Source organism: Gavialis gangeticus, unplaced genomic scaffold (assembly GCF_001723915.1).
Source record: "Gavialis gangeticus isolate Ggan-Ray unplaced genomic scaffold, GavGan_comp1, whole genome shotgun sequence".
Lineage (NCBI taxonomy): Eukaryota > Metazoa > Chordata > Crocodylia > Gavialidae > Gavialis > Gavialis gangeticus.
In genome coordinates this window covers 137,649,942-137,659,716 of record NW_017729025.1, presented here as the reverse complement: position 1 = coordinate 137,659,716, position 9,775 = coordinate 137,649,942, and the positions used below count along the sequence as shown (strand labels likewise).

Below are 9,775 nucleotides of genomic sequence, written 5' to 3'. Positions count from 1 at the left end.
GTTTTTTTCTTAAAGGGCCAGAGCTGGGGCAGGCAGGGCAGCCATGAGGGGGCTGGGAGAGCAGGTGGGGGTTGGGGGGGCTTGTAACAGAGCACCCATGTGGCGTGGGGCAGTTACTAGAATTCAGAAAACACTTTTTTCTTCTTATAATTTCTCTTCTCCTGCAGTAAACCCGGATTCTGTCACTAATGCTGATGCCAGTTCTCAGGAATAACAAAGTATCCTTTCTTTCTTTTTTGAGGGGGGGGGGGCTATCAATTAAGCAGCATTAAATACCATATTTTCTCACATATAATACATACCTTTTTAACCCAAAATCAGCTCCCCAAAATGGAGCGTGTTTCCTAAGTGGAGAATCTGTTTTCTTTGCTGGAGATCAAGCAAGCCTGGAGATGCTGTGAATCTCATGCAGTTGTCAAGATAGCTGCCACTTGTGTCTGTCTTGGCAAAGTTAAGGTACAGAGTTCTATGTCAACCCTCTTACAGCCTATTGGCTGAGCACTACAGCTGGTGCCAGAAGCAGCAAGTGAGCTTTTGGTAGTGTCTTGATGAAGCTTGTGATTTAGAAACACTTTATTTTATAGGAACTTATATAAAGAACTACTTAGAATAAAGAAATAACAGTCTTGCTACTGCCCTTGCAATGGTCTGGGACCTAACCTTGTGTGACAGGGTTCCCACAACCCTCCTTGAGTGCCACTCTGGTCTCTTTCCCCTGCTCAATCTGTTGCTCTGCATTCTGCTCCCTGCCCCATGCTTCCTGCCCAATCTATTGCTTTTCCACTCTGTTCTTCTTGTCTGAGCTGTTGCTCTGCTTTTGCTTTCTGCCCCATCTGCCCCTCCTGGGAACAATGTTTTAAGGAGGCCATCAACCACAAGCTCACAACTGGTGGGGTACTGAGAAACAACCACCATGGCTTTGTCGAGGGGAGGTGATTCCTAACAAACCTGGTGTCCTTTCCTAACCAGCTAAGTAACCAGCTGGACGTGGGACAGGGGCTGGATATCATCTACATAGACTTCAGCAAGGCCTTTGATACCATTTCCCTTGAAATTCTCTGAATCAAGTTGAAGGGTACTGGCCTAGACCAGGCTACAGTGAGGTGGATTGGCAGCTGGCTCAGTGGCTGATCCCAGCAAGTTGTAACTCATGGGGAGGGCTATCTTCAGTGCTTGGACCTGCGCTCCCTAACATCTTTATCAATTACCTGGATGAGGGAGTAGAAATCACAATGATTAAGTTTGTGGATGACACCAAGGTGTGGGGACATGTGGGCACATCTGAGAACAGGGCAATGATCCAGGATGACTTTGACAGGCTGGTCCTATGGGCTGAACGCAATCAGATGAGGTTCAATAGGGACAAGTGCTGGGTCCTTCGTCTGGGTAGGAAGAACTTTCACTATATCTATATGATGGGTGGTGGTCCACTGGCTGGCATCTGAAAGGAACCTGGGTGTGACAATTGACTAGAAGATGAATATGAGCCATCAGTGTGATGAAGTCGCCAACAGAACAAATAGAAACTCTGGCATGCATCAGCTGATGTGTTGCCAATAGATCCAGAGAGGTGCTCCTCCTCCTCTGTTGGGCATTGGTGAGGCCACAGCTGGAGTACTGTGTCAAGTTCTGGGCACCACACTTCAGGAAGGATGTAGATAAGCTCAAAAGGGTTCAGAGAAGAGCCACCCGCGTGATCAAGGACCTGGAGGATAGGCCCTATGAGGAGAGACTTCAGGATCTGGGTTTGTTCAGTCTGAGTAAAAGAAGACTGAGGGGTGACTTGAAACTGCCTATAAGTATGTCAGGGGTGAACACCAGGATCTAGGGGAGCAACTCTTCACAAAGGCATCCCTTGAGAGGATGAGGTCCAATGGGCACAAGCTAGTCAAGGAAAAGTATAGTCTAGACATAAGGAAAAACTTCTTTTCTGTCACTTCACGGGTAACTAGAATCTTGAACATGCTCCCAGAAGAGGTGGCTCAGTCACCATCCCTGGTGGTGTTCAAGAGGATGCTGGACAAGCACCTTGTTGAGCTCATTTGAGCCCAATTACCTCCTGCCCATGACAGGGGACCGAACTTGATTGTCTTACAGGTCCCTTTCCTCCTTCTATTCTATGATTCTATGACTCTGGAAAAATCTTTTATTTTATTTTATATTTTTTACATCTTGCCAAGCAAGGTGTGTTTTATTTGGGTGCGTGTTATATGTATGAAAATATGGAATGAGTGTTTATAGAAAATAAAGAACTCGGTTTAAGTAAACATTTAATATGTGCCTAAGGCCATCCCTGAGCATGTTCTTCTATCCTGGTCTGAATAGAAATGCCTTCTTAAGTTAGCCTGAAAAAGAGGTTTTCATTCAGATAAAAGAAGAGAGAAATAAAATTCATAAGCATCTGTGTGGGGGGTTTCCTGCATCTAAAGAATTAAAAAAAAAAAAAAAGACTTTTATGTCCCAGCTAACGAGTTTCCAGACAATGCTTTGAAAGACTTCTTTAATGGATATAATTCACCATAAAATGTTATTGGTTTTCTGTAGAACTCTATTGGTTTTATCTGTGTTTAAATTTATAAGCTTTTTCCCATACTGTTGTTTAAAAGCAAAATGGGAAAGAATGGGAACACCAGTTGAATGCCAACTAATTTGTTACCCTACTAAATCATCTATTTACATATTAACATTCTGAACTCTGTATTCTCTGTATTCTGTCTGTCAGCAGTTAAAAAAATGTCTTCCTCATAAGATGAAATAGGGGACTGACAAGGAAATATTTTTAAGACCAGAAGTGATATCCAGCATGTTCATACGTGATTCGATTTGTCTCTGTGTTGACAGCATTAATCTTTGGACCAGCAGAACAAACTGAAGAGATAGTGTGGTATCTGAAACCTTAAGTCAACAGCTATTTTTCTCCATATGTTCACCCACAACATCAGAATCTTTGCTGTATTTTAACTGTATCTAAGCTACTCCAAAATATTACTGACATGAAAACAAGTGGTTCTCTTTTCCTTCACAATAAGTGCTCCCAGCATAAGTATAGTGTGAAGTCAGGGTTGATATGCACCTTTCTAGACTAACTAAATAAGATCTATACATATATAGAACACAGGCTTTTGTTGAAGCCAAGTTCACATCAGATGTTTTAAAAGGACATAGTGTGCTGGATCCATGCTTGGGGAAATGGCTTACTCCTGTGCTGTCCAGTACCACTCATGAACAGATTGGTACATAAATGATGACTCTGATTAAAACCACCAGTGCTCTTTAGAATAAAAGAAACCTTTTTCAATACCAACACATAAATATCCTGATTATTACTGCACAAATGCTACTTGCACAAAGAACAAGGAGATCTGAAACCAAAAGAATGACAATGGCGACTTTATTTCTCAAGACAGTGATTGTATATGAGAGATTTACTTTTAGATGCCCAGTGCTCTGGGCCTAAAATGAGTGCAGCCCCATATGGTCAGTGAATAGTTATGAAATCTTCTACTGAACAGGTAACTAGGAGGATACGTTTCAACTACAAGCAAGGAAAAACACAAGTAGATAGATATGGTTAAAGTCCCCTAACACAGCACAGGGAGATGTTCTTCCCCAGAGAGGGCCAGAAAAATGCATACAAGAGTAAATAAAAGTAATGGAACCTCATTAAGATGAAGTTGGAAGCCCAAGTAAACAATAAATATATTAATAGAGTTTGCCACTAATTGCTCCTTGGTGTTTTAGTGCACAACTGATAGAGAACACTAAACACTCTTGTATGATGCAACTGGAACAGGATGAAAATTTTTAGTGCACGAGCAGAAAAGTTATGCAGTGATGAAAACAGTGGGTTAGTATTCATGGGTGGTGGTAGTTGCATCTGTTTAAGCCGATTGTTGGATCTGACTGCTGTTACCATGGGTTGAAAGATAACTTTAAGTACTAACAAGTTATGCTGAATGGGGCAACCTCTTCTGTTTCTCCCAAAGAGAAGAAATTTGACTTGTCAGTAACGTTTATCAGAAAAATAGGACATGGTCTGAAGAGCAGGCTGAATAACTTGAAGAATACACTTTGGGTGCCTACAGACACTTACAGGCCTCAAGGCGCTTTACACAAAGCACTATGAGTTAGAACCATCCCCATCCCCCATTAGAACTTGACAGATGTTTGCCTGTTGGGCCGGTGGGGGCCGGGGGCAGAGCTCAAGTCTGCCTGCATTGTCCCTGTCCAGTCAGCAGGGGCACTCCAGCAGCCTCCAAGGAATCTGCTGAACTCCCTCTCTCCCCAGGCCTCCCCCCACACCCCCAGCTCCAGGACTGTCAGTAGGAGAGGGAGAGGGGGGAAGGGGAGGGGAGTGGAGCAGCAGGAAGCTGCTGGCTGCTTTGCCTGGTTGAAGCTGGAAGGGAGGTGGAATAGAGTCCCCTTGCCATGTGCCTCCCCCCCACCCCCAGCTACGCCAGCTGGGGTTATGGGGGGAGTCACTTCAGGCCTGTGAGGCAAGGTGGGCTCCCTTCCCTGCAAGGGTCTCTTGACAGTGGCAGCAGCAGCTGCTGGCTGCTTTGCCTGGCCAGAGCTGGGGGTGGGGGAAGGGGGGCGGGGAACAGAGTCCCTTTGGTACATGGGCCTGGCCTGGCTCCCTGCAATACCCCAGCCAGGATAGCTGGGGGGCTGCCAGGTGAGGGGGCTCTGTTCCACCCCACCTGCCCTCTTCAGCTTTGGCTAGGCAAAGCAGCCATTCCCTTTCCCCCTCCACCCCCCACCCCTGCTGACAGCCCTGCAAAGTGTAGAAAAATGAACACTGGAAGGAACACAAGTTCCCTAAGGCACTCTGCTTTAGAGTGCCTTCCCCTAATACCTCATTTGACCAGGCAGGGGCGATGTGTAGGGGGTGCATGTGGCGGTGTACCTCCTGCAGAAAGGCGCCACTGACACTGTCTGTGGTGACTGTAGGCAGTCACCACTCCCCACCCCGCCAACCTGCGGGTGGTCTCTGATCGCCCTTGGCCACAGCTGACACTGCTGGCAGCACCTGCGAGTGGTCACTGACCCATGGCCAGTGCTCGCCACTCCCCCCCACCCCCCAACAGTGCTGGCAGCATCTGCGGGAGCTCCCCGCTCACCACTGCTGGGCTTCTGCCACCACCAGTGCAGCCGTGCCACCCCAGCCACCAGGGGCACGTGCCGTTCATGTAACCAGGGTTAATTTTTATGCAATCAGCCATTTTAAAAGGTCTCTGCAGTCATGCACATGTGTTATGTCACAGGTGCAGAGTGGTTTCAGTGGTCCAATCATGTGATAAATGTAACTTGTGTAAGCGCCCTCAGAGTAGCAGTCTGTATAAAAAATCACCTTTCCTGATAACTTATTTTGGGAGAATATCAGCAGTCTGTTTTAAGAACTGAATTTTACCTGTGGCATGGTTTCACAAGGAGCAAGCAGCTATACTTGCTATCCATAAATGCCTGTAACCCCAAGTTTTGACAATGTTCTGCTCTTCTGTTGGTTCAACTTTTAGGACAGCATGTAGAACCTTCTAAACCAGTGGGGCCAGCCTTTTTGGCAGGCATGTCCCAAACCCTCCCTGAGTGCCACTCTGATCTCTTTCCCCTGCTCAATCTGTTGCTCTGCATTCTGTTCCCTGCCCCATGCTCCCTGCCCAATCTATTGCTTTTCCACCCTGTTCTTCTTGTCTGAGCTGTTGCTCTGCTTTTGCTTTCTGCCCCATCTGCCCCTGAGGCACTCATGGCATGAGTACTGCAGGTTGGACACCTCTGACATCCTCAAGCTTGAGTTGTGTTTGTCTGTGGGGAAGTGTTATTGAAGAAGATGTGATAAATGTGAGGATGCATTCATGGGTACATTTCTCCAGTCTCTTGCTAGTCCTCTCCTCTATATTCCTCTTCTCTGCCACCTTTCTGCTTTATCCTCTTCCCTTCAAATTCTACTTCTGTTTTCCCTCAAAAACTGATGGGACTGCTAGTATCTGTGATACCCAGAATAATTTTATAGCATCTTCACTAGTGGAAGGGTCTGGAAAAATGAGTGGGTGACATTTGGAAGAGTGCATTTTATTTTGAATTTTTCAGACCTTCGGTTAGCTGTCATGTGGAAGGTTGAATCATCCTTTGAATTAAATCTGTACCCTTCTCCAAGCATATTAACTGGCAGTTGGCCAAAGCAATATCAACTGTTTTGTCAAGACATTAGTCATGTCTGAAACAAGGTTACCTTGTGGCACTTGTGTAGATGTAGCAGTCTGGAAGTTTTATAGGGTGTTTATACACATGCTCAGGGAGGTGTGTGGGGGGATGCTTTAATTAGAGCAGTTCCAAGAGCTGCTCTAATTAAAGCTCCTGAAGTGTCACATGTATTATTGTCCTTGCACTGAAAAATGGTGGTGGGGGTGCTTTAAGTAAATCTCATTGAATGAGTTATAGCTAAAGCGTCCCCGCTGCCATTTTTCAGTGCAGGGATGCTGATACATGTGACACTGGAGTTTGCTGGAGCATGGTAATTACCACGCTCCAGCAGACTTGATCAATTGAATCTGCTGTTGGAGCAGCCTTGCTGAACGTGTATAAGCACCCAACATGACTGACTAGATCTAGAACAAGGTGTACTAGATATTAACCTTATTTTCATTTTCAGTCTGAAGTTGCTGAGAAAGTTACATTTATCCTTGGTAAATAAAAAATCATATTCGATATTTTTATTTATCTGAATTGTTTCAATATTTGTAGTTTTCTACTGAAGAAATCCTTGTAACAAAGCACAGCCTGAAACTGCCAATGTTTTCTATTCTTTTTTTGAAATCTTACTAAAAGACAATGGCTGGTGAAAATCACTCTTGCTAGCTATGTACTAAGTCTGGTTAGAGTCAGTGAAAAGGATACACCAGGGCATAGTAAATGGTTTTACAGAGTGCTGTTAAATTCTGAAATGCAGGATGTTTTATGAGCTGTACATTTAATTCTGAATGGTAAGCCATACTAACATAAATATATGTCTGTTCAGTTTGCTAATCAAATTTATAGTAGTTGATGTGCAATCAAGCATCAGGTAGTGAGAGTGTGGTATCACCCACTTTGATGTTTCTAAATGGGGTTGGGTGGGGGGAATCTTTGCCATTGTGTTGACAAGATTTAAAAATATTTACATGTTGTAGCAGATGTCTAAAGTATAATGTGCCCAGTGCCACACCAAGTCAGCTGTATTACTTCTGTTCCAAGAGGCAATGTGTACAGAGTGGGTATGAAGTGCCTCATTGCAGTGCTGAAGTGTTGTATAGGCATGCCGTTAATGACAATTGGCCTTTACATGTAGGACAATACACTGCCTGTTGGACACTATGACTAAGTACAGCCAGTCAAAAAGCCTGAGGCTGAATCAGTTTCATCTTTGCAGGTTTGTCTAAGCTGAAGAGATTGAACTGGCAAGCAAGTGAACAGACATTCACTTTTGACTCAGGAAATGCAGGCACATGCCTTCAGTGGCTCAAGCCAGAAGCTGGGGAGCACTACAGCACAACGTCCAGCTTGCCAGCTCCAAGGTTTTGCCCCTTCCCTGCTCCAGCAGGGGGGTGTGGCCAAGCCCCAGCTCAGAGCTTGCTGGAGAGTCTGCTTGGAGCAGGAAGGGGGCAGCACCTGCCAGGCTGAGGAGGGTGTAAGTGGGGAAAAAGGTAGTGGCATTGATTTAATAAAAGTGTGGACAAGAATAGTCCTTTCTCTGAAGCGAGCATGTATTGAACAGAAGGGAATAATTCTGTGGAGTCCTGATGACTGTTATCATAGACTACAAATCCCAGAGGCACCTGGAAGCAGGAAGAGGAAGTGATGAGCAACCCTGAAGAGTCCTGCTGCTGTGAGTCTGGTCTGCAAATTCCAGAGACCTCAGGGGCAGCAGGAAGAAGTAAACGCACAGCCTATGCTGGGGGACTCTGATTTAACTTGAACCAGGAAGGGGTATGGGACAGAATTTTCATAAACCTGTTTGACCTAAATCATTTACATCTGATACTGCATTCAACCAGATTTATCTTAAACCAGCTTCCGCCATTGTGAAAATGGTTGAGATGCACTGAGCTTCTGTTCTGTTACAGTTTTAAATCAGTTTCTGATCACTTAAATTGATTTATGTGTAACTTCTGTCCCTAGGCTATTGCATGAGGCTGGTATCTTCAGAATCTTAAGGTATTGGTCTTGGGCCATTACCATTGAATTCAGAGGTAGAATTTGCATTGGTACAAATTAGGACAAAGCTGAACACTCTTACCTGTAGCGGGTGCTGCAGAAGAGCATCTTGATAAAGCAAAGCCTTCACAAAACCACTTGAACCCTAGTAGCACACAGTGGAAGATCTTCCAGTTCTATAGTAAATTGAGAATTCTTGCCAAAATAGGCTCAACTGTATTCTCACACAAGGGAGACCTTCTAGTGGCATCAGTTGCATCACACGTGTTCCTTCTGCACTGCATGAGAATCAGCTCACTACTCCTGATTATGGAAAAGCTCTCGCTTGTTACAAAGATGGTGTCCTTTTGGGGAGGGGCAAATTTTAAAAGTCAAATTGTTTGCTCAGAGTTTGATTATTTTTGGTTACTAATTGTTGCCTTAATCCGAGGGACAAAATTTCCCTCCACATGGGGAGTTCTCTCACTTTTTGCATGTCAGGCTTGTTTATGCAGCAGCAGAGTGGTTAGGAAAAAAAGTCATATTCTTTGTGCTGCAGTTCCTTTCACTACAATAGGCCTGTGTGATTTTTTTTTTGCACCAACTGGGATAAAATTAAAAGGAGCAATGCTCTTTGTGTTATAGGGCAGAAAAGACCAAATTCTGTAGTTCTTACTCATTTAAAACTCTCAACAGAAAGCACCTCCTGCTGATCACCACATGAGTCTGCCCAGTAACAAAATAGTGCATGGTATTTTGCACTGTTACGTTCTTTATCATCTTTCTGTGAAGTATCTAACATTGCACACTCTTTCAAGAAGCAGCCTGACAGGAGGATTATGTATCTCTTCTAACTGACTATTTGTACAATCCAGCTGAGCTATAAAAGTGAGGGCAAATTTGAGGTATACTGTGTTACATTGTAGAGCCTAAGAAATTTTTATGGGGGGAGAGCAGGACACCTTGAGTTATAAAAGCTGTGTTATCTAATACATGACATGCCACAGAGCCTATACTAATAATGCAATCCTGTATTTTGAGGGTTTCTTTCTTTAAGAACAAAACCCAACAATTCTTTTGCTGCGTAATAAGTGAATTTAGAATTTTAAACCAAATCATAGAATCCTTGTAGTATTGAGCCCTGGAAGTGTGTGAAATTTAAGCCCTGCAATTCTTTGAGTGGTGTGCTCTTGCTATACAAAATGTTTGGAGCATCAGGTGGAATGACTGAGAACTTGAGAGCACCTGTGGAGCTAGAAACTCGTATTGTTATTCTGTGTCACTGTTGATTGAAAGAGGGCTGCTAATCTGTGTGTTTGAATACACTGAGAAATCACAGCAGATGCATTTATTTACTTAGTTAACATTGCTGATGAATCCTGTTGTAATTTTCAAAACTGTATATCTTAATATGTCGCAGAATGATGAAAAATAAATCACTGACAATTGAAATCGGAATCATGTAGGGAGATACTTAAATGGAAATTGCTCCATTTGAGATTTTATTTATGTACATTATATACATATTGTGGGGGGGGAGGGAGAAAAAGAAGGATTGGCTTCTACCTGTTTTGCTTTGCACAGCAAAAATATTTAAGAGATAAGT

General features: G+C 43.9%; 1 protein-coding gene and 1 long non-coding RNA gene across 4 annotated transcripts in view; one reads left to right on the top strand and one right to left on the bottom strand.

Moving 5' to 3' along the window:
- Positions 1 to 6,496, bottom strand: part of LOC109299106 — a 19,195-nt gene extending 12,699 nt beyond the window's left edge. The window contains exon 1 of the long non-coding RNA XR_002097771.1: positions 6,484 to 6,496. This is a non-coding gene — a long non-coding RNA (uncharacterized LOC109299106). The remainder of the gene's footprint in view (positions 1 to 6,483) is intronic.
- TUB (tubby bipartite transcription factor) overlaps positions 1 to 9,775 on the top strand; it is a 371,865-nt gene that overhangs the window by 44,472 nt on the left and 317,618 nt on the right. The gene's annotated exons all lie outside the window — the stretch shown is intronic.